The following is a 25,534-nucleotide window of genomic DNA, read 5'->3' as shown; positions in this document are numbered from 1 at the left end:
CATATTAACCATATTTTTGCTTCACTGCTTTACACTCTAACTTGGTTTTATAGTATTAGTGGTTGACTGTTGTGTTTCTTTCCTGCAGTATATGAATAAGTTGACATACTTATCCAATGAAGCCTTCTCCTCCATTCCACCAGAAATAATTCATGATTTACAGAGGATGCTTTCTGCAAATGAATCTATCAGGCCATCAGCACTTGATTTTACTGGTAATACTTGGAGTATTTCAGACTTTAGACCTTGTCATTTTTATATGTCAGAAAAAAGGAAAAATGTTTTCAAATGGCAGAACTTGGTACACTTCGTGCAAGTTTATTTAGAGTTAAACATTGTAAGTATCACCGTAGTGATCATCCTCTGCCATTAGCTGTAATCAATGTTCTGTGATCATGAAGTCACTGTAACAAGCTATTAAGTTTGTATTAAAATCGTTGTTTATTGTATAATAAGACTTCTCATCAGAAGATAGTGGAACTGTTTTTGAGTTCAACGGTTAATGTTTCTGCGGGAATTAAAGGCTTGGGCCCTTTTTATCAAGTATTTATATTGCTGCAGGATGTACAAATTTTTCAAATCTTAGATGGTCGTGTGCTCTCCTCTAGTCATCTACCTATTTAGCAAATATGGTTATCTTGGATGATATGTTGTTAAATTAAAGCAAATAGCTTGAAGTATCCTGCCAATTCCACATAGTTGTTATTGAACTGCATTGAAACTCTACTCTTTGGATTAGTTTTGTGGTTTTTAATTTGATTTAATGTATTTGCAGGTTCTCCATTTTTCCAGGATGATACTAGGTTACGTGCTCTTCGTTTCCTCGATTACTTGCTTGTATGCATTTTAGTTTTCGCTCGTCTATCATATGCTCATTGTCATAACCGGTTTTCACCCGGACATGAATTTTTACTTGGCGGGAAAAGTGATGTGAATAAATAGTTTTTTAAAATGTTTTGGGAGTCGTCATCGGCCTTTTGAGTTAGGTAGCTCGAATACCTAAAAATTATCTTTTAAAAGAATTTTTAAGAAAACATCAGTTAAAAGATAAATTGGTCTGCGTTTTAACCAAAAATTCGTTCTTTTTAATAATAAAAAGGGATTCGTGGTCGATTATGTTTGAGGAAGGATTAGCACCCCCACAACGCCCAAAATTAGTACTCATTAATTATAAATTGTCTCTATTATTGGAAATTCAAAAATATATTTAATTCATAATCCTATTATTTCAAATTTATTAATATAATTTTAAGAAAATATATTAATATATATATATATTTTCATTTTTATAAATAAGATATTTATTTACTTAGAAATATCAGAAAATGACTTCTAGGTGCTTTAAGACATGTCATTTCTTAATATTAAAAAATAAATAAATATTAATAAAACATTTCTATAAAAATAATTAAAATAAATTAATATATATAATTTATAAAAAATAGGATATTTATTTATTTAAGAATATCAGAAAATGACTTCTAGGTGCTTTAAGACAACCAATTTCTTAATATTAAAAAATAAATAAATATTAAAATATGATTATTTTTCTTAAAAGTAATTTATATAAAATTAAATTTATAAATAATATTTTTATTTAATATAAAAATAAAAAATAAGTAAATAAATATTATTTATTATATATGTTTATATGACTACATAATAATAATAAAAATAATAATTAAATATATAAACATATAAAATATAAATAAACAATGACTAAAAATAAATAAAATTAAAAAAGTAATAAAACATGTAAAATAAATGAAAGTATTGAAATTAATGACTAAATTATAACATATTAAAAATTAATATACCCTAATTTAGCTATTTAAAAATATAGTGGCTAAACATGTTATTTTACCAATTTATTAATTTAAGGACTAAAATAAATAAATATCAAATTCAAATATTAAATTAAAACAAATTAAAACATGATGTTCATGATTAAAATATTAATTATTAAAATTAGAGGACTAAATATGTTATTTACCTAAAATATATATTATTTTCTATAAAGGACTAAAATAAATATAAATAAAATTAAAATTAAGAAACCGAATTAAAAGTCCCAAAATTTGATTTCAGTGACTAAAACATAAAATTACAAAGTTATGATGGCAGCGAGTATAGTTTACCCATTAATAATTACGCATATACCCCTCCCCAAAATGACGTCATTTGGGAAGGGGTATAAATACCCCGAATGGTCGGCCCTTCGGGCCATTCTTCTTATTTTTCCTTTTCTTATTTTCTCTTTAAAATGAGACTATATATCATTCTCTCCCTTCTCTCTATATTCTCTCCCCATTGAGAGAGTCGGCCACCGACCGACAGCCTTGTTCTGTCGCCAAGCGCCATCGTCGGCCACCACCCACAGTGGCCGGATTTTACAAAAATGCCCCAAATCGAAGCCCCAATTTTTCTAAAACCTATTCCACATTTTTTTAGCCTAAAACCCTTTTAATTGAAGTAGATCTAGTTTTTTACCTTCGATCTTTCGATTTTACGGCGGCGTATGGAGTCTCCGATGACTGTAGTTTCCTCGGTAAGTCTCTTTTCCTCTTCTTCTTCTTTATTTGGCTGTTGTTGGATGTTGTTCTTCTCTATTTGTGTTGTTTATTTTCTGCGGTGGTTGCTCTCTGTTGGTGGTTCTTGCTATTGTCGATCTTCTTTTCTTTGTGGGTTGTTGTCCTTGTCGTTGCTATGGTTTTCTGTTCGTGTTTTTTTCTTGCAGGGGATGGTGGCTTTTATAGCCACCACCGGTGATGGCTTCAGACCGGTCCCAATGAGGTTGCCTAGGTGAGTCACCATAACTATGGTGGTGACTCACCATAGAGCTCGATATGTGAAGGGGCAGCTGACCTTCTAGAGGCTTCGAAGAGGGCATTGGCGTGGCAGCGGCGGCGGCGTGGCAGTGTCGGAGTGGAGCAGTTGGCAACTAGCGGTGGCTGGCTTGTCTCCAATCCAAGCGACGGCGCGAGATGTTAACCTAGGGTTAGGAAACCCTAGGGCTTCATGCTGGTATCCTATGGACTGTTGGATCTCTCAGATCCAATGGTTGAGATTGGCTGGCGGCTGGGATCTGAGATGAAACCCTAATTGGGTTGAAGGTTCTACTATTAGGCAAGAACTGGGCTCCGAGATTGGGTCTGGATCTGTTTGTAATTGGGTCGTGTAACTGGGCCTATTTGTAATAATATTAATTAATTAATAATAATAATAATATAATATTGATAAATAAAATAATAATATAATAATAAAAACAAATGGATGAAAAAAAGTAGTATCTTCAGCTGCCCCTCTTTGATCATTCTTGTGTTAACAAGAATAGGGTAAAGACGAAAAGATAATAAAAATTTTTTATCTATTTGACTTCCCTTGATTATAATGGCAATGTTGAACAAGTTATTCTTTGGGATTAGTTCTTCTCATTATGAACTTTTCCATTCTTCCACTGGGGATGACGATTTATCTTATTTTGTGATGTAATCTAGCAAAAATTTGAACAAATTCTTCTTCTTTTTCAGATGAGTTCTTCTCATTATGAACTCCTTCTTGAAATGCTGATTTTCAAAAGAGGGATTGTTAATTCAACTTCAATATGTGATGAATCAAATTAAGGTTGAACAAGTTCTTCTCATTATGAACTTCTTCTTCCTTTTCAGATAAGTTCTTCTCATTATGAACGTTATCTGGAAATGTTGGTGCTGATCCATCTCCTTTTGTGATAGAGTCAAGCAAAAGGTTGAACAAGTTCTTCTCATTATGAACTTCTTCCTCTTCAGATGAGTTCTTCTCATTATGAACTTTCTCTGGAAAAGTTGATCCATCGAGTGATGAATTCAAGCAAAAGGTTTAACAAATTCTTCTCATTATGAATTTCTTCTTCCTTTTTCAGATGAGTTCTTCTCATTATGAACTCTACCTGGAAATGTTGATCCATCGAGTGATGGATTCGAGCAAAAGGTTGAACAAGTTATTCTCATTATGAACTTCTTCTTCCTTCTTCAGATGAGTTCTTCTCATTATGAACTGTACTTGGCATATTGATCCATTAAGTGATGGATTCGAATCTTTGCTAAAATCTTTGAAATTCCTGTCAAATATTCAACATGGATAAAATGAATGAAAATGCCCCTATTTTGCAAATGTTTGAATATGATTCATAAATGTTAAGTTCATATTTATTTGATTTCCAAGTGGCTAACTTGGTTTTCCTTTACTTGGTCAAAATGTCATTTCAAGCTGGCATTTCTGATTTGGAAGAGCAATCTTTGTGTCTTCTTTGTTTCATGAAAGTCTCAGAAAAATGTTTCATTTATGGAACTCTTGTTGTAGTCAGAACTATAACATTGATGCCCCATTTTGTCTTTTGATAAAATCGACTTTCTTCATCTGAACTTGTGTAAAAATCCAATAAAGCCTTTATATTTGAAAGAGAATCTATCATCTTTGAAGAGGAATTTATCATCTTTGAAGAGTGTAGATGTAGATATGCTAAACTCAACAGAGATTAATTAGGAGAGTATAGTCTATTCTGATTTGACTCTTGAAACACAACACAAGGAGGATTTATCCTAATTCCTTTCATGTTTCCACATCTAATCAGATCCCGAACAAGGCAACTTGGACCATATCATGTCGAGATGCTTAACAACAACTTGTCGTTCAACCTTAGTTGGCTCCACTAGTTTCTTGTTGTTAAAATTTCAGCTTCTTATCTGTGGAAAGAAATCTTAATCATATCTTACTTCTAACCTTGGGGGGTTGAAGAAGACAGACTTCATATTGTATCAATAAATGAAAACCATATGATCGCAACATTGGTTCAACATCAGAATGACTGGTTCGTAAAACATTTGAAAACACATTAATTCTTTCATGTGGTTTCTTCTCAGATGTTCGTAAAACATTTAACAACACATTCATCCTTTTCTGTGGCTTTTGCCCATATTTTTCAGTTATTGAAGCTCCTTGCATAGTATTCAAAACTTTTGTATGATCTCATAAGACCATTTGAGAACAAAACTTAGTAGGAATACAAATGAGATGCTGGCGTGTTTCATGACCTAAAAGTTGGTCAAATTCATAAAATATGCTAGTTTCAAATTGAATAAGAGATACCAAGTGATCTTGACATCATTTCGGGCAAGGGCAAAGGTGATACCGATCACGTTTTCTTCTATACTGAGTGTTGTAGGAAGTAGAAACACATCAACTATAGGAGCCATGTACAGAAAAAGGTTCATGGAATTCTTGTTGTTGTAGATGAAACGCGTATAATAAACCAAATAGATGAAAACTCAGTTCACCCTGGTTGGCAATGATAACCCCAGTAAAAACGGGAATAAGAATAACATAAGTTGAGCCTCTTTATTCAATGGCATCAAGTAAGCAAAAATTGTTGTGAAAAGCATCTTTGTAGCCCTATCAGTATGATTGAAACTAACTGCAATGAATCTTAAAGAAATATTTCTAATCATCACCGACACACAGAATAAAAAATTCAAAGCCGATATTTTGATGAATTGAACCCTGGATCGAATGGTCTATATGGGGACCATCTTTATTCATGCAACCGTGATGTATCTTAACAAAGAACACGCTGTCATGTGACACATGGTTAAGAAGATTGGGTATTTGAAACCATACTTGCTGAGTAGATATTTGTTCAACAACATGGCTGCCTGATGAACGAAGCAATTATGTATATTCAGATCCACTGTCACTGTTTCATCCTTTTCATTCTTCATACCTTTTTGTCTCATTGGAAATATTTGCTCAAGGTAATGATCTTTAACACATGATGATGTGGGCCATCGGCATACCCCATATTTGCTGATACAACCGTTCAAAATGCATCAATATTCCTGATTCTTATTGAAATGGGCTTTCAGCATGCCTCAGTATTTGTTTCTTGTTTATGTTAGCCTTCAAAATGTCCCACATGGATCTGTCTGAAATAACCTTTAAAATGCCCCAACATTTGCTGATACAGATGTTTAAAGTGTGCTCAACATTACTTCTTGCTGAGATGAGCCTCCAAGAATGCCCAAATATTCATATTACTATGAGCCTTCAAAATGCCCCACCATTCTATTTCTGGTCGAAATGGGCTTTCAAGATGTCCCGCATGGATCTGTCTGAATTGGGCCTTCAAAATGCCCTTAACTTTCTAAATTGTAAGGCTTACTTTCAATGTTTGTTTGACATCAATATCATGATCCCCACGAGGCCCAATTTTGACAATGTACTGTTGTGGGTACTTACGGCTTTATTCGTGCCTCAAATCTGTTTATCTTGAATACTCTCATTATGATGTCACTAAACAGCAGTTGTCAAGTAATTTGAGGAATTATCTTCATATTGTCGCAAACTTAACACGTGATTTATCTTTCTAACAGAAACGTCTGAGATATGTGTCTCTTCTGAATGAGATAACCATTTTCTAGATCTAGAGAGCTCTAGTCGGATAAAATGGTATAAATCGCTTGGTAATTCATTCCAGGTCGACACAGTGAACCTTGTTTTCAGTGAAGGTTATTTCTGGAATATACTTTTCTCTGATTATGAAGCGATCTTTTAGGATGATTTCACAGATATTGATAGTTCTTTTGATACCGAGGAAATCCTGAATTCTGATCTGATGAGGAGAATAAACTGTTATACTTGACGAAAATGGGGTAATCAGAGGCTGAGGCTTTAATAGTCATAGAGAGATGTGGTCTGAATTCATCAATTACAGAGTTGACAGATTTTATATGTGTTGCTCAAATGGCTAAGGCTGCTGACGCACTTCTTCCAGTAGAAGATAGGAAGCCATTATGCAATGACCCCAATTACAAGAAAATGCAAAATTCATGCTACAATTTTTGGAAAATGAAGAAGCAGATGAAGCTTGAAAAGACTTCTTAATGAAGACGATCATGTAGATCATCTTTCAAATCCAATGATTAGTTTTGGGGTTCCTACCAAACCAGACCAGATAACTCAAAGGACACTTCCAGAAGATGCTATTGAGCCTCCTTATTTCTACTACGAGAATGTGGTACTTGCTCCAATTGGTGTTTGGACCGAAATGTCATGGTACTTAAACGATGTAGAGCCAGAATTTGTAGATTCAAAGTATTTTTGTGCTGCTGCACGGAAAAGGGGCTATATTCATAATCTACCAATTGAGAACAGATTTCCTCTTATTCTACTTCCTCCACGCACCATACATGATGCTTTTCTATTGACAAAATGGTGGCCTTCCTAGGATCCAAGAACAAAGTTGAACTGTTTATGTACAGGAAGTGCCAAATTGACATAAAGGATCTATAAGGCTCTTGAAGTTTATGAAGATAATCCACCTTCGAGTGTCCAGAAGTATGTTCTTGATGAGTGCCGAAAATGGAATCTAGTATGGGTTGGAATGACTAAAGTTGTTCCACTTGAACCTGATGAGGTGGAAATGCTTCTAGGTTTCCCTAAAAACCATACACGAGGAGGATCTGCTAGAGACATATTCCCCGGTAGTATCAATGTCATGTCTCTTTTCTCTAGGATCAGTGATGCAGAGGTTGCCTTCTACTATCTTGGCATACCTTTGAAAACAGATGCTCAAGAACTGAATGGTGATCGGTTAGAGCAATTGATGAGTAGATTTAGCGGATTCGACCTTGTTTTCAGTGGCATCCAGTGTAACAACCTTACCGGAAGAAATAAACATCATCGGGATGAACTAGAAGATTTTTGTTGATGCATTTTCTTGCAATGACTGCTACAGTGACTGTCTCTTCTGTTGTTTCAATATACTCACTGCTATATCCCATTTTTCCCAAACCATGGAAATGTTTAGTTGATATGGGCTTTCAGCATGTTCTTTTAGAACAAGGTAATCATTCTTGATGAGTTGCTGATAATGTTACAGGAGATCTTTACAAGTTCAATTCTCCAGACTTTCTGGTTTCTTGGACCACTTGCTTTCAAGAAAGTGAAATGCTTCATCATTATGGTCTCATTTTTTTCTACAATAGAGGTAGAATAAACAACAACTTACTTCAAGGACCTTTATCATTTGAGACTGTCCTGTTTGAAAATGTTTTTCCTCCTCTCTTTATCAAAGAATGAAAGAATTTTGTAAAATATTGCCCCTTACAGGTTCATAATAGAATCAAATCATAAAACATGAATTTAATGAACATCAAATAAATCAACTATACTTTTAAATCAAAAAATATATAGTCCTATGGCAAGTGTCAAAATTATTGACTGATTTAGGGCTTAAGTGGATTCTGGTAGAGTAAGGTCTTTTCGGGTTGGTCCAACATATATATCTCTTTAAGCTTCCACTATCTTGAAGGAATGGTTGTTATGCTCATCTCATAGAGATACTTCTTGGTTCCAGAATCTCAGGAACGTCTTTGGGATGTGCGGTGCTTCATCAAGAGCTTAAGATCGTATCTTATGTCATTGTTGCACCATTCGATATTCGAACCACCTTTTTAGGTTTTCAACTTGAATCCTCCTTTGGTTTCAAAATGTTATTTAAAAATTTACATCTTGAACCCCCCTTTATCATTTTTCATATCATGCATTAAAGATTTTAAAAATTAAATAAAAATCAATCCTGAGAGGCGGAATGAAATTTGAAGATAGTCTCTTTCACATAAAAAATCTATGTATGATTAGAATGGATTTTTCAGGTACGTAACGTAGGACACGGCTCATGGTTACGAAAGAAAGGGATAAAAAGGCCCAAACAAGTGTTTAAGGGTAATTGAACCAAGGATCAATTCATTATGATGCCTTCAATCTTGCATTGCTTGACTTGGATCTACTTTGTTACTCGTCTTTCATCGTTTCTTTTTATGGATCCTTCCATATGATTCATTCATATGTAGTATTTCTTGCGCTTCTTGTTGAATATGAATCTTTGAACTAATTGCACTTGATCAACATTTGTAATTTAAGCCTCAATGAGTCACCCATCTTGATTCAATTTTTTCCTTTTTTTTTTTGATAAATGAGTATAGGACTTCATTTGCTTTGAGAACCTCCTTTTCCTCTTGCATTTCAAAACTTCTTTCGTTATTCTTGAATGGATTGATCTTCAAGCACTTTGTATTTGACCTACCTTGTAGTTCAAAACTCTCTTCTTTTTATGAAGATTTGCCTTCTTAATAAAAATGGTTTGACAATCTGTATTCCTGTTAGCAAATATCCTTCACCTTGCCCCCAATGTGGAGGGTGATCCTTGGTTAGGGTTTAATTAGAAGAAAAATCATTCAGGCTCAAAAGGGGACAATAAGGATGTATATATACATATATTTAAAAGGATAAATGAAAGAAATGTAGTTCGTCATCTCATACACAGAAGCCTTTGTAAAAAGAGGTATCCCTAGGGGATGAATATTCAAGATTAGTCTTTATTTACATGAAAACAATGTAATTAATGCATGATATATTTATCTAAATCAATCTTTTTTTTCTTCTTTGAGTATGCCCCAATCACTCAAAATTATCTTCGATAAGTTGATCCATGATGCCTCATCTCGTCTCTTCTTGCAGGAAGATTCACGGATAATTGAAAGTTTGGCTTTTTTGAGGTCTTCTGATTTCACTGTAAAAGATGATGGTTTTGTATATGGAATGACAATGGTGTGATTTTGGAAGTTGTGTATATAGTGGAAGGTTATAAACCAATCAATTCTACCCAAGAAGGTAAATATCTGGATTTGGTGTCTCAAAAATAGGTAGAGACATGACTTCAGAGTCTCAGATAAATGTATGGTCAAGATTTGGTTTTAGTAAAGATCAAGTAATTGGCATTAGATGGGATATGGAAGGTATAATTTTACCACTTGCCAAAGATCTATAATTCTTGAAAAAGAATATTTAATCTACTTGATACTCAAAAACTTCAAGATTAAAATTTAATTCCTTGCTCATAACCATAAAAGCAACACAAATTTATTTATTGCACAAAAAGCGGAGAAAGGAACAAAAACATGTTCAAACAAGATGCTGAAAGTAGAAAGTACTACAGTGGTAGATAACAACTTCCACTTATTTATTTAATTTGCTCTATCATTCCTCGAATGTCGGGTGTGTACTTGTTCCAGGATTGTCATCCTTATTTGCTCCCCATTTCTTGATCATTTCTTGTGTCAAGACTCCCTTGTCAACGAGCGTCTCTATTTGTTTTAACAGTGACCAGCAATTCCCTGTTGAATGCCAAGATACTCCCAAATGAAAATTATAGAAACTATTTTGATCATAGCAATGGGCATAAGGCTTTGGTGACACTTTCACCAATCTTGGTGTAATGTATTGGCCTTTAACCAAATGAGGGTACAGATCTGAGATATATTCTTGAACCACATTCAGAGTTTTTCTTGCTCGAAAGATTATCACTTCCCTTGATCGTTCTGGACAACTAAATGCTCTCCTGTGATCGAGGGGGTTCTGGATGCTCATTTCAGTTATAATTGGGGTAGTATTAACCGGACTCCTTAAATTGCCCCTTGCTTTACTGGTTTTCAGAAAATATGATATAGGTATTTGAGGTGTCTTTTGGGTTACATCTGCCCCATTCTTTCTTAGACCTATGGGCCAATCTCGAATTACATCCATGGGAGCCTTTTGATTTCTTTTCCCATTTTCTTGCGCCCGATATTCTTCGTAGCATTTGGTCACATTAGTCTCCGTCGAGGCAATGATTTCTGAGCATTGAACCTTAACCCCCTTCTTTTACCTTGCATTTTTTAATTGCTTGCTCTAAAGGATCTTGGAAATTTCCCTCAAGGTTACCAAGAACCTTAGCTGAACAATTTGAAATTCCAGTTTGGTTTATCCAAGGAACATCCTTATAGGTCCAATTCTCATTTGGAGGCCACTGTGGTTGAACAAGTCGTGGAGTAGTTAATCTGATTGAGAGCATTTTTGGATGCAATTTTTCACTCGAACGGTAGAAGGAAGGAAAATGAAAACCCTGCACATTCTTTTTCTTCTTGATCACTCTATAAGGTTTGGCACCACATTTAACTGAACAAGACCTCACCGCATTAATCTCTGCTTCTTTCTCGACGTCAGCATTGTCAGAGCCTCTTATGTTGCCATTCTTGATAGCTATCTCGATCATTTCTCCACTCATGATGATGTCAGAAAAATTATTAAGGGCAACCCCTATCATGTGATTAATATAGGGAAATTTTAATGTACTGATGAACAATGTAGTGAACTCCCTTTTAGTCAATGGTGGATGCACTTGAGAAGCAACGTTCTTCCATCATTGTGAATATTATCGAAAGCTTTCATTCCACTTCATATTCATGTTTTGTAACATTGTTAGATCAGGGTCCATATCAGTCATGTGCTTGTATTGACCCAAAAAAGCTTGATCTAAGTCCCTCCAATAACGTATTTGAGTATGTTTTAGCTGATTATACCATTTGGATGCAGACCCAGATAAACTGTCTTGGAAATAGTGGATCAACAACTTTTCATTCTCCACATAGCCAGTCATACTACGACAGTACATAGTGATATGATATGAAGGGCACGTGGTCTCATTATACTTCTCAAAATCTGGAACTTTGAAATTTGATGGGAGAAATAAATCGGGGACCAAACTCAGCTCTTTGGAGTCAAACCCATAAAATGACTCAACTGTATCTCTAGATTTTATCACCTCTTCTACATTTTCCATTTGTTGAATGAGTTTTTTCTTCTCAACTAAATCATTTGGGTCAGAGATCTCATTATCAATACAAAATTCATCTGGCTTCAGTCCAGAGGTAGTATGACAATCAGTGGGGAACGATGCTCCAACCTGATATTGTGGGTTCTTAACAGCAAAGTGAACTGGTGATTGGATTTCCTGATGTACAGAGATGTGCTCAGGAATGTGAACAGGTGTAACACCCAGAGGATTTGTGGGGTTTTCAACAAGACTCTTTCCAGTAGTATGGTGCTTCCCAATCATTTCTTTCATATTGTTCACTAGATCGATATGAGAATTTGTGATATTAGCTTCAATTTGTGCCAATTTGCTCCTCAATTCTTCCCGCCTTTCTTTTTGCTCTATCTCAAATTTGGCTAGCCTATCCTCAGTTTCTTTAGGCATTTTTCTTGTGTCATGCTAAGCGTTCTTGCTACAACGAAGAACCAAGATCACTTCGCTTGAAATCCTTATTTTAATGAATAAATGTTTTAATACCTAATGTAAGTTTGAAAATATAGATGTAACTATGCAAAGATGCAAATGCAGAAATGAAAATGTAAATTTAAACGTAAAAATGAAAAGATGCAAAATGCAAATGCATGTATGAAAAGGTGTTACTCAAGTATAATCATCTTAGAACAGATTTCATTGAACACAAAAGTTTTCGTGCATCAAACAAAAATTTTACATGTAGGGGACAGCTTTCAGTCCAAACTTCAACAAAACTTTACATATAGGGGAATACTTTCCTATTTTCTTCTCTAAATCCAAGTTAATCTATCAGCTTATAGGCCATATTGCTTGTCTGGACTGCAGCTTCTTCCATGACATTCTCTTTCATCTTCTGTATCAGTTCTCGGAGTTGCTCATTTTCCCTTGTAAGAGAACCTTTGTGTTCAAGAAGTTCTTGGACAAGATATTCATATATGTTGCAGTTCTTTTTCAGTTTGGTGACCCCTGTTATCCACTCTTCTGGGGTGTTTCCTATGCCAACATTTTGAAAGGCTTGACTGCTCTTTTGGAAATCTTCATGCATGGTTTCCACTTTTGTGCTCAATTTCTTATTTTGATCCTTCAAATAACATGCTTGAGCTTCATAAAAACCATCTTTATTCTGAATGCTATGGCTGATTCTCTTACCATAGACTGCTTTTGGTATGAATCTGGAAGGATCTTTGTGTAATACTTTTGGTATTAATATAACAGGATCTCTGTGTGCATTACTCGCTTCTATCCTCGGAGTTTCCTCAGGATGTCTTTCCTTGGCCGCATCATATTTTGTTTGATCATAAAACTTTTTGTCCATTTATGATTTCTTACCAATTTGATGAACAATCTTTCAAGTAAACGCCTTTTGGTTATTCCATGATCATGCAATGCAAAAAGAAATCAATATAAACAAGTTAGAGCAAAACAAAATGTATGAAAAATAAATTGGTTAGCACCAATTAATGGAAAGAAAAGATCCTATCTATCAAGGTATAAATCCTAACCTTATGCTTTCTAGTTCCATGCTTTGTTTGGAAAAATTAATCTAACTGCATGATTTCTAGTTCTAAGGTATTTATTCATAAAAAGGAAAATAAATCAAATAAATTAAAAAGACAAAAAGTTAGAACTTATTTCTCGTTTGTGTACACCTACAGACAGAGGTTCAGTACTATCTTAGATCAGGAGAATTTCTAGGGTTTATGATATGCAGGGTTTCAGTTCTAGGAATAAAGGTACTCGAATTGTCCTTGTTAGTGCCCCCTTGGGCTGCTAACCCTCAATCCTAGTCCACTACAGACTTAAACGAATCGAGTTCGATTCGAGGGGACACATTTCCCTATGCCTGACACGAAGAATAAATTCTCATGAAAACATAGAGCATATAAACCCCGAAAGCTACTTGCTAGGTCTGACACGGAGAATAAATTCTCACGAAGACGTTGCTTTCACTCCCACTTAAAAAGGACAAGCTTGATTATAAAGCTTATGGTATGCAATGCAATGTGTTGTGTGTGAGGAGAAATGTTCAAACCTCTGACAAACAAAAAAAATAATGAAATTTAATAAAATAAAAATATTGATAAAAAAATAATATACATATAAATATTATGAAAATAATAAGTATATATAAAAATTTTGAAAAGAAAGAATTATAAATTTAATATATGAACTTTTAATTTCTAATTAATAGAGAATTTATAATTGATTTTAAAGCTTGACCAAGTCCCCAGCAAAGTCGTCAAGCTGTCGTAATCGGTTTTCACCCTGGCACGAATTTTTACTTGGCGGGAAAACTGATTTGAATAAATGGTTTTTTAAAATGTTTTAGGAGTCGCCATCGTCCTTTTGGGTTAGGTAGGTCGAATACCTAAAAATTATCTTTTAAAAGAGTTTTTAAGAAAACATCAGTTAAAAGATAAATTGGTCTGCGTTTTAACCAAAAATGTTCTTTTTAATAATAAAAAAAGGATTCGTGGTCGATTACGTTTGGGGAAGGATTAGCACCCCCACAATGCCTAAAATTGATATTCATTAATTATAAATTGTCTCTATTATTGGAAATTCAAAAATATATTTAATTCATAATCATGTTATTTCAAATTTATTAATATAATTTTAAGAAAATATATTAATATATATATTTTTTCATTTTTATAAATAAGATATTTATTTACTTAGAAATATCAGAAAATGATTTTCTAGGTGCTTTAAGACAGCCCATTTCTTAATATTAAAAAAAAATATTAATAAAACATTTCTATAAAAATAATTAAAATAAATTAATATATATAATTTATAAAAATAGGATATTTATTTATTTAAGAATATCAGAAAAAGGCTTCTAGGTGTTTAAGACAGACCATTTCTTAATATTAAAAAATAAATAAATATTAAAATATGATTATTTTTCTTAAATGTAATTTATATAAAATTAAATTTATAAATAAGATTTTTATTTAATATAAAAATAAAAAATAAGTAAATAAATATTATTTATTATATATGTTTATATGACTACATAATAATAATAACAATAATAATCAAATATATAAACATATAAAATATAAATATAAATAAACAATGACTAAAAATAAATAAAATTAAAAAAGTAATAAAACTTGTAAAATAAATGAAAGTATTGAAATTAGTGACTAAATTATAACATATTAAAAATTAAAATACCCTAATTTAGCTATTTAAAAATATAGTGGCTAAACATGTTATTTTACCAATTTATTAATTTAGGGACTAAAATAAATATATATCAAATTCAAATATTAAATTAAAAAAATTAAAACATGTTCGTGATTAAAATATTAATTATTAAAATTAGATGACTAAATATGTTATTTACCTAAAATATATATTATTCTATATAAAGGACTAAAATAAATAAAATTAAAATTAATAAACCAAATTAAAGGTCCCAAAATTTGATTCCAGTGACTAAAACATAAAATTATAAAGTTATGATGGTAGCGAGTATAGTTTACCCATTAATAATTACATATATACCCATCCCCAAAATGGCGTCGTTTGGGAAGGGGTATAAATACCCCGAATGGCCGGCCCTTCGGGCCATTCTTCTCATTTTTCCTTTTCTTCTTTTCTCTTTAAAATGAGAGAATATATCATTTTCTCCCTTCTCTCTATATTCTCTCCCCGTTGAGAGAGTCGGCCACCGGCCGACAGCCCTGATCCGCCGCCAAACACCACCGCCGGCCACCACCCACAGTGGCCGAATTTTACAAAAATTCCCCAAATCGAAGCCTCGATTTTTCTAAAACCTAATCCACATTGTTTTAGCATAAAACCCTTTTAATCGAAGTAGATCTAGTTTTTTACCTTCGACCTTTCGGTTCTACGGCGACGTATGGAGTCTCCGATGATTGTAGTTTCCTCGGTAAGTCTCCTTTCCTCTTCTCCTTCTTTATTTGGCTATTGTTGGATGTTGTTCTTCTCCGTTTATGTTGTTTATTTTCTGTCGTGGTTGATCTCTGTTGGTGGTTCTTGCTACTGTCGATCTTCTTTTCTTTGTGGGTTATTATCCTCGTCGTTGTTATGGTTTTATGTCCGTGTTTTTTTCTTGCAGGGGATGGTGGCTTTTATAGCCACCACCGGTGATGGCTTCAGACCGGTCCCAATGAGGTTGCTAGGTGAGTCACCATAGCTATGGTGGTGACTTACCATAGAGCTCGACATGTGGAGGGCAGCTGGCCTTCTGGAGGCTTCGACGAGGGCGTTGGTGTGGCATTGTCGGAGTGGAGCAGTTAACAACAAGTGGCGGCTGGCTTGTCTCCAATCCAAGCGGCGGCGCGAGATGATAGCCTAGGGTTAGGAAACCCTAGGGCTTCATGCTGGTATCCTGTGGACCGTTGGATCTCTCAGATCCAACAGCTGAGATTGGCTGGCGGCTGGGATCTGAGATGAAACCCTAATTGGCTTTAGGGTTCTACTATTGGGCCAGAACTGGGCTCCGGGATTAGGTCTGGATCTATTTGTAATTGGGTCGTGTAACTGGGTCTGTTTGTAATAATATTAATTAATAATAATAATAATAATATAATAATAAAATAATAATAGTGATAAATAAAATAATAATAACAATAATAATATAATAATAAAAACAAATGGATGAAAAAAAAAATTAGTATCTTCACTCATTAAATAAAATCATTTCGAAGTAATTTGCTCAAAATAAGTGCTATAAAATGCTTAATTCTTGGTTGACTTTTTTTGGGCAGGAAAGTGAAAACAGGCAAAATTCTGAGTTCTTAAAAGCTTTATATGTGGAAAGATTTTGACTCACGTGTGTTGCGAAATAAGGCTTGAGATTCTATTTTCCTTCTCCTATTGTTGCTTTCCTATGTGTACTGCATCTTTAAGTTTTAAGTATATCTTAGTTGTTAAAAATGGCCCTTTTAATATTTTGGGAAATTAAATAAGCAAATATTGGGAAATAGACTTGTTCTTGATTTTATAAGTTATCTTCACATGAATTCTCCTTCCTCTCTCCCAGTCTCTTTCTCTCAGTCAGTTCTGCATTTGATATTCTTCAAGATTTTCAAGTGTCATCCGTTGCCCTGGTTATTTTGTTGGTATTTTTGGTTCAGCGAGCTAGAGGAGTTGATATTAGTGGTTTGGCTTTATTATCTATTGCATTTCGCAGACAAAATCAGGTCAATTCATAAAATTTTCTAAATGCAGGTACTTCCGACTCTTTGTGCAGAACTGAGGAATTTGGTTATGCAGCCAACTATTTTTGCCGATGGTTCTCATGATCGCAGACTCACAGGTGCTTGTTTTGCTATTAATCAGGTTTTGGCATATCAACAGGATGCTTATTATCATTGTTATCATTTGCAGTTGGAATTCAAAAAGAAATTCTTGGAGATTGTTTTGGTCTTCATCCTAACCTTTCCTGATTAGTTGTTAAACTAGGAATATCTTTTGATATTTTAAACATGCTAGATATTTTCTCTCTAAATGCTACATTAATGTCATCCTTTTTTAATCAAACTCTGTTTCTGTGGCATTGCCTAAACTGACCACAATTAGCTTTAAATTGTTTGTGCCCATAAATATTTTCATAAGAAACAAATTTCCATTGCCAACTATGATGCTTTAATGTTTTCCCAATAGGTCTCTATGAATAGTTTATTCCCATGAAAATAAAATTAACAAGAGCATATTACGCGGACACCATTAGGATTGAGCCTTCTGGTTGATGTAGTTTATTCAGTTTGAAAACACCAAAAACCGGACCAAACCAACTAAACATTTCTCAATAACCAAACCAACAAAAATATGAATTGAACAGAAATAAAATTGTTTGGTTTTGTTTGTTTGATCGATCGATATTAGTTTTGCTAGCTTGCCTGTGGCATATGAATCAGATAGCACGGGACCTTTCTAGAGGGAAGCTTTACCAAATAGCCCAAAAGTGAACAGTAAATGGTGTTTCTTTTATTAGAAACTTGGGGTGCTATTTGAAGTTCATCCTTTCGAAAGTATATAACAATTGTAACCTTAAAATCTTAAATTTAAACTCTAAATCTTAAAATTTTATTCTATTTTCTTTTATTTGATACTATTTTCCCCATGAATCTTGAAATAAAAATTAAAAAATAATCAAGTTGAATATAAATTTACCGAGAAAAAAAAACATAAAATTATTTTTTTTTTAGAAAAAGAGACCAGTCCATGAGAATTTAAAGTACTTTTTTGTTGGCTTGGAGAGAATAGAAATTGTAAACCAAACTAATCAATTCATAAAAAAGGAGTGAAAACTCCTGTGTACTTGACTTAATGCTTCCCTCTGGTTGGACCTGTTCTGTTTAGTGAGGGGTGTTAGGCCGTGAGGTGAGGGTGAATAGTCTGCTGAGGAAGTTAGATGCATTGGTATAGAGGTGGTGAGCTGGCGATGGAGTGATGCAATGAGGGACTGAGAGAGGCTGAGGCGAAGTCTGAAAGGGAAAAGAATGAATATGAGGCAGTGGTGGAGTCTTAAAGAGAAAATAATGAAATGTTTGAGTGCTAGGGTTTTTTCTTTTGGGTTAAAGAAGTTGGGTTTAGGTGTATGAAATTGGGTATTATAAGGGATGAGTAGTATAATTGGTTACAGGTAGCCACATGCTTTTGCTAGATACTAAATGAGCTGATAAAAGAATTAATTTTGTTAACGATGCTGAAAATTATCATAGTAACTTCTAAGACATTTGGATTATCCATCGAGTTTCCTTGTAACTTATGAATTCTTCATTGTATAGGCAAGCTAGCAAAAGTGATTCTATACATCTTCAATATATAATTTTAAGCCATGTTTAAATTTTCTCTCCAAAATTTGTTATATCTAGTTATAACCCTGAATAACCTTTATAATTCTCTCTTGTACAATCATAATTTCCTATCTTGTTTGAGTAATGAACTGATTGCTTGCAATTAATTGTAGGAAAAAAGTGATTTTGAGTTAGTTACACTGCCAGCTCTTTTACCTGTCCTGAGCACTGCTGCAGGAGAGACCTTGTTGTTGCTGGTGAAGCATGCAGAGCTTATTATCAAGGTACCTAAAGTAGTACGCTCTCCGAAGGCTCTAAATTTCCTTGTCTCTTTTGTTTATTTTAATAAAATTAGATTTGGTTTTCTTTTCAGTACGAAGAAATCGCTATGTGATAGCAATTACGTAATATGGCTGAAAGTGATGAAGTTATCTGTGGTTTGGAACAGTTTTTAATAACCTACTTTTCTGATTATTTTGGGTTTGCAATTCTGCTTTCTTTTGAATTTCATGAAAGTCACTTTTGCTTCTTTTCACTTTGTCCTTGTTGATTTGATTTGGATATCCCCTCCCCAACCCTGCAGTTCCCCCAAACTTAATTATATGTGACACAGGCGGTGAGCCTTTATTTTCACCATAAGATTCTTGAGAAATAGAAAAATAAACGGAAGGAAATAGAATAAAAGAAACGTTTGATAAGGATCAACAGACAATGAAGAAAAGATCCTTCGCTTCACAGGTGGGGGATTCCTTAGGAGCCGCATCTGAGGTGGATTGCATCACAAAATGATAGAATACTGCAGGAAATACTCTCTTATAATTATTTTATATCGCAAGTGAAAGAATCCTTTGGTTTATAGACTCAGGCATTGCTAATCCTAAAAAAAATTGAAGTTATACTTCAATTGACAACTACTGAGACTCTAGAAAACTAACAAACTTAGAACAAAACATAATAGGATAAGACAAATCCAAATTACAATCGTACAGTAAAAATGCCAAATATACCCGTAAAGCTTTACTACATCAGATTTACAATTAAGCTCATTGAACTACCTAGTAACAAAATAAAGTGGTTTAATAAGTCAATCATCTTTGCATCCTTCTTTCTTTCCCCCTTGTTTCCCCTCTCTCTTCCTGTGTCCTTTTTTTACCAGCATTATATTTAAGCTTTATTTAGGTCATGAGGTGATGTTCTTACTAATGTTTCAACTACTAGAAAATACTAATATAGTTGTGACATTCCTCCTGAAAATATTATTGCTTACAATTTTTGGATACCTTTTTTGAAATAATGCAATTTTTCATCTATCATTAAATATTGAGAAAATAACCTCAGTGACCAAAAATACCTTATAATATACGAATTTAACCAATTTTTTTGGATTTGCCAAAATGACCAACAAATTCGCAACGCGAATTACAATTTCGCAACCCAGTTTCTAATTTCGCAACGCGAATATGTAAATCGCATTGCGATTTTCCAAATTCGCAACGTGATAGTCAAATGTTTTTACGTGAAACGCAATATTAATTTTGCAACACAAATGTAAACAGTATTATCGCAAATCATCTCTAACCTAAAACCCTAAAGCACAACTCAGTCTCATCTCCATCTCTAACCTAAACCCTAAAGCACAACTCAGTCTCATCTCCATCTCTCACTCTCTATGGCGACATTCGTCCCCATCTCCGACGAAATCCGTCTATCTCCATCTCTCAGATAAACCCTCACTAATCTCTTATTTTTATTTTGAAATTTTTGTATTATTATTAGATTAACCATTTCACTGAGATTGCTAAATTCATTCGGTTGCTGCCAATACTGCTAAATTGTTTAGTCTTTAACCCTGTGAAGTTAGTATTTGTCTTTGTTTTATCTTTTTGTTTTGTCTTTTTGTTGAAGAAACCCTAAATCGCAACACCAAAATCGCAATGTGAAACTAAAATCGCGTTGCGAATTTAAGTTTCAGAAACTTCTTTTATTCGCCAAACTAAAATTTGAATGAATTGTATTACTTAAACAAAAAAAAAGACAAATACTAACTTCACAATGTTGCTAATTTAAGTTTCAAGAATAAACTACTACTCTTTATGTTATCCTTTAACCTGCACTAAACCTATATGTTGTCCTTTTAAATGTTTATATAAGTGTTTACTTCTGGAATGTTATCTGATGCATTTTGTGAACTATGATAGAATAATGACTTGGGTGAATACCGTGCTAGTTTGAAACATATTTGGCTTTGTTTTCACTGTTTAATATCATGTCTGTTTGTAGTGTATAATTTGTAGTTTTTGGTATATCTAACTTGGTATGTTTATTGTTTTTGTAGAAATTTTTTTCGGCTCAATTGACCTTAAGGAATAAATTAAGCATAGCCACTAAAATTGCGTCGACGCTTACACCTCTACAAAGAAAATTGTTTGAGGATACTTGCTTCGGGCCATGGCTGAAAGTACAACATCCGGGTGGAGATGCTATGTTGACACATTTGTTTCTTCAGACCATGACTAACTATCTACCCGAGGGGATACAACGTGGTGATGAATAGATATGGTTTCTTTTTCCTCCGGCATCGGCGTATACTTGTTTTGGGCGGAAGGAGTTTTGCTTAATCACCGGTCTACGCTTCGGACACGATGATATAGGTAGGTACACTAGTCATATCACCCGCCCATCATGGTTATAACGGGTTTTTCCTGAGCTGGCAAAGTCAAAGTCGAGTATACATGTCGACGACTTGAAGAGATTATTTGATAAAGATGGTTTTACTCTGATGGATGACCTTGATGTTGTCCGAGTATGCCATTTACTACTTTTGCATGCCAGCTTTTTAGGCAAAGAGGGCAGCCAACCAATCTCCGAGGACCTAATATTATTGGTAGAGGATCTAAATGCATGAAACCTGTTTCTGTGGGGTTCATATATATGGAAAGCTACCTGGAAGAAGTTGTCGTCTGCCTTCGAGGACCGAAAAAGTTTGTGGGGCGATGGTTCTAAATACACTTTGACAGGCTTTACTTGGGCCTTTAAGATAAGAATTTCTATATAATGTTTCCAAAATTATAATTAATTATTTAACAATTACTAATGTTTTTGTATTATATTGTTTGTAGATTTGGATATTTGAGGCTTTCCCTAGCATGCGGACATATGCGATAAAAAGATCAAATGATATTCCTAGGGCTATTACCTGTTAGAGGAAACGCATGTTGGATTAGGAAGACTTACTCCCATATACGACGATTAATGATGTAAGTTAACACACAAATACTACCATATATAAACAAGTTATTACTAGTACACGTTTAACTTTGTTTGAGCTTTTATATTGTTAGGAGGCCAACTACCCATTATAGAGGCTGACACCCTCAGATGCTGAGCTTGGCATTGATTGGCGGCAAGCTAGTAAGCGGTTTTTTGATGGGACGGATGATGAGCACCCCCCACTTCGAGAGCCATCACCCCATAGGGCCGATTCTATAGCTCGACACCCGGAGCCATCACCTGGTCAAGCCTCTTCTCCACCTCCACCATCACCTATTCCATCACATCATCGAGCCTCTTCTCCACCATCACCTCATGATAGGCGACCGGCAAAGAGGCTCCGTCTATCTCCATCTCCCTGTTCTCCACCTCCACGGGATGAGTTAGGGGAATTACGTGATGAGGTCAGTGCTTTGCGTCATGAGGTCGGTACTTTATGTGAAGATAATGGTTCATGGCGTGATGAGGTTCGATCTTTACATGGTGAGGTGGATTTTTTACGCGATGACAATGGTGCGCTACGCGGTGAGGTATCTACCTTACGTGATGAGGTTGCCGCTCTACGCGAGATTGTTTTATTGTTGCAGAATGAGGTTAATACTCTACGCAATGAGGTAAATTTGTTTAATACTATACTAAAAATGCAAATAATTTTTTTCGGCATTATTTATTTATTTATTTACTGATTTATATATTAATTTATTTTCAGCGGCCCGTTAAGGTAGATGCTTTACGTCGGGTTTTTCTTGCACGACAAGGTTCACGCATCAGACGTCGTGCACGTGCCATTACGTCTCTGTTCACCCCACTAGTGCCAAGACTCCGTAAGAATAAGCCCGATGCACCTATCATCATTCAAGAGGCGCCTCCTATCGTTCAAAAGGCCCCTATTATCATCGAAGAAGCCCCTTCCACCGTTCAAGAGGCCACTATCATCGTTCAAGTGGTCCCGCCCGCCGTTCAAGAGCCCGATTCATTTGGTGCCATAATTCGACATATTGATAAACCACCTCTCGTGCCCGATATGATGGATGCGTGTTGGCTTTCGTATGAGTTATCGGCCAGTGCTATTCCTCAACAGGAGATGGAAACACTACCGAACACAATTACGGATAATACCCTTTGGGCTAAGACCGCAGTTGATTTTTATCTACATGAGCGGAGCAAGGGGTGTTATTCTGACCTATGCCAAATCGACGATGCTATTCATTTGTTTCTTGATCGATCTTGGTGGGGTATTTTATTAGGGGTTGAAGATAATGGCTACCTCGAAGGGGGGGTAAGTATTATATTCTTCTTATATTGTATTTTGATTAATTTTTTTTAAAATTATTAATAAATTCACTAATATATATATATTTTTATAAAACAGCATATTGATGCATGGGTGTCACGTCTTCTAATAATAAGGAAATTGAAGCAAAGAGGTATTCGATGGACTATTATGCTGACGTCTTTTCACGCAGCTCACTTGAAGGATCAGAGAAATGCTTCATATAAGTTGGCTAATAGAAAAGCTAAACTTTATCCTGCGTGGTGGGAGGTCGATAAGGTTAGTATTTATTTTTTGAATATTTTAAAGGTTTTCATAAATTTTATTTGATGTGCGTAATTATTTATGATTGCAGGTGTTTATCCCTGTTTTGAAAAAGCGTCATTGGCTTCTCGTCGAGCTTTAGCTCCCATCCCTGAAGACAGATGTATATGACAGCATGTTGAATTACATACCATTGTCTGATTTGAGAGATATTATTACAAAGAGATGGAGCGATCATTTGGCTAAATTCTTGAATGCGATTGATTATTGGACAAAATCTGGAAACAAGAAGCTAAAGAAGTTCAAAATTACAATGATCAGAGACGAGACTACGCCACAACAAATGCAGGGAGCCAGAGGGGATTGTGGTCCTCTCGTATGCTTGTGCTTGGAACGTTTGACGACAGGAAGTATACAATATCTACCTCCCACAGATAGAGATAGAGCTGCAATAGGCTTGTGGTTTTGGCATTATATGGCCAGATCGATATATTCGAGACGCTGCCTACCTGCATCCGCGTGCTTAAAGTTGTACATAAGCAATTGGTAAGTTTGAGCAAGTGTTGTTAACATATATACTCTTTAATTGGTTTGAAAATATTTGGTTAAGTACCTAGAATTCAGTAATTTGTTGTTTGTTGGTTTTAGATGTGTAGAAAGTGTTGTTTGAGCAAATGTTTGGTTTCTGCAGGTTAATCCTGAAGTGAGCTGCGTGAAATGTATTTGTGTATAAACAACAGTCTGGGGTACACTTTTTTTCTTTGTTTAATTGAATTTTACATTGAAAGTTGATTTGTTACAATTGATGAGGAAATAAGATTTATTTTTTGATTAATTGATTTGTAAAAGTTGATTTGTTTAATTTGATTTGTAAATAAGAATTATTTTTTTGCTTGTTTAATTGATTTGTAAAAGTTGATTTGTTGTTTCTAAAAAATTCAATATGCATTATGTTTGAAGGCAAAAAAGACCTGTTGAAGGTACAAATTCGCAACGCGAAAGTCAAATTCGCAACGCGATTTTCGGTTTGCGAATTTGACTTTCGCATTGAGAATTTGACTATCGCAACACTTATTTCGCGTTGCGAATTAGACTTTCGCGTTGATCGCAACATACAACATCAAGGTATATACAACATCAAACACATTCCAAGCTATAAATTACAAGCTAAAGACACTTGAAGAAGCAAGAGAACAACTATCCAAGCAATCAAAAATGAGAAAATCCCAACATGATAACAACTGAACAGATCATATCAATGTTCAAACTCAAGTTATAGATTTTGATTTCCTTTTGCTTGGCACCATATGAGATTTGGATTTTGATTTCCTTTTGCTTGGCACCATATGAGCTTTGGATTTTGATGAGCATCGGAAGCATTTCGAACTTATGATTTGGGTGGTATTCAGAAGCATTTCGGACTTATGATTTTAGTTGCCATTTGTTGCATTTCTCGTATACCACCCAGATCATACGCCCGAAACGTTTCTGACGCTTTAAAGTTGACCAAAAAATACGATGGTCGGGATTTCCCTTGCGTTTAAAGTTGGAAAAAAAACAATGGAAATTAGGAATAATCAATGATAATATGCATATTGGCTTGGGCTAATATTTATAGTGGAGCCGAAATTTATATTGAAATTCAAACTCAAATTGAAATTTAAATTCAAACTCCAATTACATATGAAATGAATTTGAAATGCAGTGTTAAATTGAACATGAAAATTGCATAATTGATTCATATTGTTCAAGTAACATGCTTTATGAACCATCAAGCTAAAAGACAATATTGATTGAGTTCAAAGCTGAGTTGTGAGTTGATGGGGTTGTCACACTTGTCATATGGTTGGAATAAAGTACTCACATGGAAGAGATAGATTGTTTTGTTATACACATCCCATCTCATCTGAATGAAAATATACATACAATATAATCAAACCAAAACATACATACACAACAAATTTATACATAACAATGTTCAAATAATGTACCCATAAAATCAAAATTAATCCGATGAAAAAGGGTTATTTCTAACGAAGTCCGGAACATTATTTTTCCAAATAATGTACCCATAACAATGTTCAAATAATGTACCCACAACAATGTTTAATTGATTTGTTGTTTAATTTTCAATCTGAAATATGTTGAGGTAAAAAATACCTGTTGAAGGTAATTCACAACGCGAAAGGTAAATTCGCAACGCTTATTTCACGTTGCGATAGTCAAATTTGCAACGCTTATTTCGCG

General features: G+C 34.4%; 1 pseudogene; it reads left to right on the top strand.

Annotated features, from left to right (window-relative positions):
• Positions 1-25,534, top strand: part of LOC120177695 — a 93,049-nt pseudogene that overhangs the window by 49,423 nt on the left and 18,092 nt on the right.

Source organism: Hibiscus syriacus, unplaced genomic scaffold (assembly GCF_006381635.1).
Source record: "Hibiscus syriacus cultivar Baekdansim isolate YM2019G1 unplaced genomic scaffold, ASM638163v2 tig00112305_pilon, whole genome shotgun sequence".
In the NCBI taxonomy this organism is placed as follows: Eukaryota; Viridiplantae; Streptophyta; class Magnoliopsida; order Malvales; family Malvaceae; genus Hibiscus; species Hibiscus syriacus.
Note: the sequence above shows the minus strand (reverse complement) of the source record. Positions and strands in the feature narration are given on the sequence as shown.